At 41.3% G+C, this 6,849-nt stretch overlaps 1 long non-coding RNA gene across 1 annotated transcript; it reads right to left on the minus strand.

Moving 5' to 3' along the window:
* Positions 1 to 1,054: 1,054 nt before the first annotated feature.
* Positions 1,055 to 6,106, minus strand: LOC310706727. The gene is made up of 3 exons (XR_014526121.1): positions 5,988 to 6,106; positions 3,441 to 3,701; positions 1,055 to 1,211 (listed from the first exon to the last, which is right to left on the minus strand). It is a non-coding gene; the product is annotated as an uncharacterized lncRNA (long non-coding RNA).
* Positions 6,107 to 6,849: the final 743 nt, after the last annotated feature.

The raw sequence follows: 6,849 nt of genomic DNA on the forward strand, positions 1-6,849 counted from the left end.
CTCACCTGCTACATATGCAAACTTATTCTTGTTTAAGTAATTAAAAGGATTTCTACCCCACCTTCCTTTGAAAGTTCAGGGTGACCTGTTCAAATACCACACCACACAATGTTACATGTTACCATAATGTCTCCTTACATTTGTGATGAATCCAATCCATTGGATGACATTTGCTGGAGGCAAATGGTTAGACATAGATAATGGTTGATAGAAAATGTGTGATGACGGTGAACTCCTCCTTGGCTTTCCATTCATTTTTTTGTGTTTACACAATATCAGATATGAAAATATGCGAGCATTCTGAATGAACCTCGCGTCTTTCTGAGTGTTTGCAAGGGAATTAAAAAAACAAGTAATGCCTCATTTACTTGTGATCCCTGATTAGGTGAGAATGGGACCACCCATGCAACTAAAGGAGAAACAAAATGGGGGGGGGGGGTAATGCACAAAATCAGCAGCATGCAATGAAAAACGGCACTGAACATGATGTATATGTGAACATTTTGCTTGAAGTTTTTGCACCACTGAATCCCAGATCCAAACTGGAGAACATTTGACACATCTCCAGGGAGAAAAAAACCCCATCCATCTCCAGCCTTTCTTGTCTTTCCCCACAGTGCTCTAGGTCATGATCAGTGCTGCAAATATAATAATAATAATAATAATAATAATAATAATAATAATAATAATAGTTTATTTATACTCTGCCCATCTGGCTGGGTTTCCTCAGCCACTCTGGGCAGCTCCTAACAGAATATTAAAAACAAGATAAAATATCAAACATGAAAAACTTCCCTAAACAGGACTGCCTTCAGAATGGCCCTTACCCCATTAAGTTAACTGTACAGTGGTACCTCTGGATGTGAACGGGATCTGTTCCGGAGCCCCGTTCTCATCCTGAAGCGAATGCAACCCGCATCTGCACGTGTGTGGGTCGTGATTCACCGCTTCCACGCATGCGCGTGATGTCATTTTGAGCTTCTGCACATGCGCAAGCTCTGTTACTTCCAGGTCACCGCGGAGCGCAACCCGAAAATATTCATCCCGAAGGTATGACTGTACAACAGGAGAGGTTCCTCACCATAAATCTTGTTCTTGCTGACTTTGAGAAGACTGTTTCTTGCTGTATAATATGAGCCCAGAATCTTGCAAAAAAAACAACAACTTGCCTTCTTCTGTGTTCTTTGGCTGAAGATTGTAACACTTTCTGGCTTTATCAACAAAATTGATAATGGGTAGCCATTTTTAAAAGAAAAGAAAAAGAAAAGAAGCACGTTAGAATATTAAACTCTGCTTTCATCTCCTTGGCACAGAAAAGTGAGGGCCGCAACCTCGCATTCTATTACAATAACCTTGTACTGTAAGATAGAAAATCTCTGGCCCAACCTTGGCACCACAAAAGCACTTGCCTTGGAATGGAATAGAATGGCAAATGTTTAAGCACACTCCCCAACAGTAATTACTCTTACCTAGCAGAAGAGATTGACAACATCATTCTTTAAATGTGTCACCCTAGAAGCCTTTTATTCTATGAACCATTGGGGAAGGGAGGGAAGGAGGCCATGGTTTAACTGCAGGCATTTTCACTGTTGCACACAAAATCCTTGGATGTGGATGGATATGAATAATGCCATGGATGACAACCGAACGCTATAGGAAGGGGAATGAAACTCTAATCAGAATCTTTATTAAGGCATATTCACACATGGGTGTGCACCTTTAAACTTGAATAACTTCCTCAGGCCAATGGTCTGTCTAGCTGAGTATTATCTACCCTGCCTGGTAGCAGTTCTATTGGCCTTTAGGATCCGGTCCTGCCGTCTGAGATCCTCTTACAGGGTGACACCATGTTGGTGCAAGGAAAAGTGGGTATATGAAAAGGATAATTCCCTGGATGCCAAGATCCAAGTTTTGAGCAAGTACAGTGGTACCTCGGGTTACAGATGCTTCAGGTTACAGACGCTTCAGGTTGCAGACTCGGCTAACCCAGAAATAGTACCTCAGGTTAAGAACTTTGCTTCAGGATGAGAACAGAAATCGCACGTGGCGGCACGGCAGCAGCGGGAGGCCCCATTAGCTAAAGTGGTACCTCAGGTCAAGAACTGTTTCAGGTTAAGAACGGACCTCCAGAACAAATTAAGTTCTTAACCTGAGGTACTGAGAGAACCCCAACAGCAATTTGAAATCACAAAGCAAAGCAAAGCAAAGCAAAGTGAAGCATGGAAATATAGGTTGTTTGTTGGCAACTATTTTTTTAATAAAATATTTCTCAGAATATTATGACCAACATTATGAAATACGATCTCCATCAAAGCATGACCTATAAAACCTAGAAAACAAGAAGAGTTTGGATTTGATATCCCGCTTTATCACTACCCTAAGGAGTCTCAAAGCGGCTAACAATCTCCTTTCCCTTCCTCCCCCACAACAAACACTCTGTGGGGTGAGTGGGGCTGAGAGACTTCAGAGAAGTGTGACTGGCCCAAGGTCACCCAGCAGCTGCATGTAGAGGAGCAGAGATGCGAACCCGGTTCCCCAGATTACGAAACTACCGCTCTGAACCACTACACCACACTGGCTCACAAAGAAACAATAGAAGCAAACAATGTCAAAAATGTGTTTTCTGCAGTCATAATGACTGCAAGTTGTTCGTGTCCGAAAATTCTCAGAGAAGAACCTTCAAAGCATCAAAATAGATAAATGAGCATAAATCCAAAGAATATTGCCAAATTTGCTGTGCTTCAGCTGTCTGGAGAATGAAGCGTGTGCTGTAAAAGTAATAAAAGGATTGGCGGCTCCCATTTTGAGCCCTCCTAGTTAAATACTTGTCCCATCTGTAGTCAAAATTGTTCAAGAAGAGATAAAAGTTTCACCTCAGCCAAACACACAGGTAAAATTTAACCACCTTATTTTCTACAAATATGACGGAATCTAAGCTTCAGCAGAATTAGGCAATGCAAGTATTGTTGACCTAACAATCTGTAGATATGACATAAGAGCTAACTGCCATGTTGCAAGCTTGGATGTTGCATTAAGGTGTCTGAATTAAGGGTACAATAGTGAGGTTTTCACCATGTACTTATTAAGCCACCTTTCAGGTGTCACGAGCCAAAGCCACTTCCACTATGGGTGGCCCTGTCAGGATGCTTACAGGAAAGAGGATTTTGGTAAAACACAAAATGTGAACACATCCTTTGTCCACCTGTAGCAGTGAGCTGAAATTCTTCTCTGCAAAGAAATAAAAAATAAAAGCCTTGGAGCAATTTTGTCATTTAGTTCTGACCTTTTCAGATACACAGCTAAGCAGTAAGGAAATTGGGTTTCCTGTCAGCTCCCACTATCTACTGTTTCTCTCTGTTTCTTGTGGTCAATACTTGGCTCTTCTTTACAGCTTTTTTCTGGGGATATTGTTGTTTCAGTTAGACCATAAAGACCCTCACCTGTCACCGCCAACGTGTTTCCTAGCAGAAATAGATTAGCTCCAAATGACAGGAAGTTCAGCTTTAATGTCTGGATCCTTACAGAAAAGTAGCACTGTGTGATCTGTGGTTTAGCTTCCCTGCGCTGTCGATATGCCCTTCTTTCGGGCTCTGTTCTTCTCAAGCCACTTTAAATGTGGAGACAGGGCAGAAAGTCTCCATTTTGGAGGGACCTCGTTTCTGCTTTCCTGTAGAATAACTGTGGATAGGCGAGGGCAGGCGCTGTGCAAAAGAGAACGACAGAGAAAATATTAGAAGGGGAAAAGTTCAATTAAGCACATCAGCCCAATTTGCAAAATTGATTAAATTAGAAAGAGGGTGGGGAGAAATCTTGAGGCCCAGAGGGGATACCATTTATCAGGGTTGTTTTACAGGATGTCGAACAACGGTGGGACTGGTCCCTTTTGTTAATTGGCAAAGTTCTAAGGTGGAGGGATGCTGCCCTGCAATTTTCTGCACATTCGCTGGAGGGGATATGCTTCAAAGCAAGTTATTTGTCTTATTCCAAGGAAGACTGACACTGCTGTAAGGTTTAAACAGGATCCTTTGCTTAGCATGACCATGTTACAACAGAACAAGCAAGGCAGGGGAAATTGATACTTAAACACACAACCAGGATGGCCTCCGGTGGAGCCCTGTGCCCTGCCGTGGTGGATTCTGGTGAGATCTCATTGTGGGATGTAAACACAGGAGCAGTCAATGACAACATTCCTAGAGTGTACATGTTAGAACATGGGGAGGGATGTCTGTCCAGTAAGCAGGTAAACTTCCTGGGGACGGACTTCCTCCGCATGTGACCAGAGGTGGGTGTGGCCTCACCTGTGCAGGTAATGACAAAAGCACAGGGCAGGCAGCCATCTCTCTCTCTCTGCCATTTTCCTTCGATGAGGAAACATCTCAGGATGCCCTCTTGGCTCTCAGCCAAGAGAGGAGATAAGGTCTATCTTGCAACAAGATAGATTCTAAATATATGTAACCTTTTTAAGCCTGTCTACCTTCTGGGATCATGTTGTGAACAGAACGTGAGTAAACTCTTTTATACTTTTATGAAGACTGTGTTATGTCTTGTATTTTAAGAGGGAACAAAAGGGGAAATTACCAGAGTAATTATTATAGAGGTTCTAGCGAACCTGTGCACACGTTACCGTTGCGAACTTAAAGGGGAATGTCTATAAACTCTGCTGATATTTTGGGAACTTGTTAGCACAAGTTGGATAAGGATATAATTAGTCAATATATCCTCTCCTGCACCCCAGAACATTCCCACACTCATGAGATCTTATCGGAGCTTGGACACTGACTCTGCCACTTCTCCTTGCTTCTCTGGTGGCAGTGGTGCCTACAGTATTGCCCCTTGGATTCTGCTGCCTGAGGCGGCTGCTTCAGTTTGCCTCATGGATCAGCCGGCCCTGCTCACATCCCAGGAAGGCCACTTCCTGAGTGTGGTCTCCCCCTACCACACTCCCAGATACATCAACCCTTTAGTAGACTTTTCTTCTCAATGCAGTGGGCATTAATTAAATACTGTTGCCTATTCCAGCGTCCCTTCTCAACAGACATATGAATTAACCCTCTAGGCTAATTTTACTTAATAGTTTATTATTATTTTTTGTATATATATATATTTAACATTTTCTGTTTTACAGTTGGTATTGATTGGAATAAAAACAGTAACCTGGGCAGTAGGTTCATTTTGATAACTGCGATTCTGCCAAGTAGGGAGAGCTTGTAATTTTTTACTTAATAGTTTATGATGATGTTCGTCTGCTGAAGGTTTGCCGGACCCAACAAGAATCCCTTCTACTGCTTTGTTCTGTAGTTTGCTGTATTCTCTTCCGGAACATATACATATGCTTTCCAGCCAAATACTGGGTTTTTCTCCATGCTGTAATTCTTATGGAGTTTAGTTGACTGTTCTGGAATACAGCAGCTGTGGCTATTGCCTCTCCCCAACATTTTTTCTGATAAATTGGAGTTTGTTAACATCACAATCCCATTAAGGTTCTGGGGTCCCCCCCGGCAACCCCACTTTGCTCAAGTCCCTGACATTCTTATTTATGAACTCTCTTCCATTTCCATTTCCAGTTCAAAGTGTGTGTGACTTACATTGAAATCGGTTGCCACATAGTGCTGTAATTTTTTTAACATTTCACCCTTACTTTTCATGGCATATTTGACTATGTACCTTGAGTAGTCATCAGTAAAAGTTACCATTTATTTATTGCACACACACTCCCAGTGTACATAGTGGTTTTGTGGCTGAACTTTATGCTTGGCAAAGAAAATAATGCCAAGGGCTGACCTGAAAAGGATAATTTTCTTGAGTGCTGGCCTTTTTGGTGCTGGCTCAAATAACAGTCCACAAAAAGCTACAGGTTAATTGCCTTCCTCTGCTCATATTGCTTACTGTACTTTTGATTACAGTGCAGGATGTGGCATTGTGGGTAATTAATAATATGCATACACTATATAGCCATGTTTCTAATCTGTTTTGCTGAAGTCACACACCTCCTTTGGCTACAGGACCTTTCCTCAGTGGCATATGACATGCAGAACATCTTCTCATTTCTTCCTTGCTTTCAGAAGTTGCCTGTCATAGCAGGCAAAAAACCCATTACCTCCTGTGAAAGAGAGGAAAGAATGAATCTTCTAAACTGGTGCCTCCACCAATGATATTTATAAGTTCATGTATTTTAAAACAATTATTAAAATATTTTAAATTAGTTGTTATTAAGAATCTTTTTGGTGATACAAACAAATAAAGAAGAGTACATATAGCACTATATAGCTCAGTTGGTACAGCACGAAACTCTTAATCTCAGGATTGTGGGTTCAAGACCCATGTTGGGCATAAGATTCCTGCATTGCAGGGGGTTGGACTAGATGACCCTCGTGGTCCCTTCCAACTCTATGATTTCTATGTACTAGCGCTAGCTTAATTTGTTGGTTAATTTTTCTAGTAAAGTGTTTTCCCATCCATTTTGGTACCAGTGGTCTATGTTCACTCCTGATAGGTCTTTCTAGTGTCTAGTTACAATATTTTTAGCTCTTGAGATTAAGTGACTTGTGAGTTCCTTGCCATGTGCATCTGTGTTGTTACCCTGGAAGATATTAAAAGACTGTCGTCTGACTAGTTATAGCAAGAATCTGGAAATCAGATAAACCAACTGACATCTTGCAATGGTATTAAAATGTATGGATTATAGCACTGTTGACAAAACTTACATGTTTTAAAACATAGTGTCTGATGTGCATCAATAAATTTACTGAAAAATTGAGTCCGTTAATTATTGGAAAGTAAAATGCCAAGACTATGTTCAACCTTATATATTATTTACACACATGTAATCTGATGTTCTGTTTAAAATAT

Source organism: Podarcis liolepis (assembly GCF_965112155.1).
Source record: "Podarcis liolepis genome assembly, chromosome: 5".
NCBI classification, from domain to species: domain Eukaryota; kingdom Metazoa; phylum Chordata; class Lepidosauria; order Squamata; family Lacertidae; genus Podarcis; species Podarcis liolepis.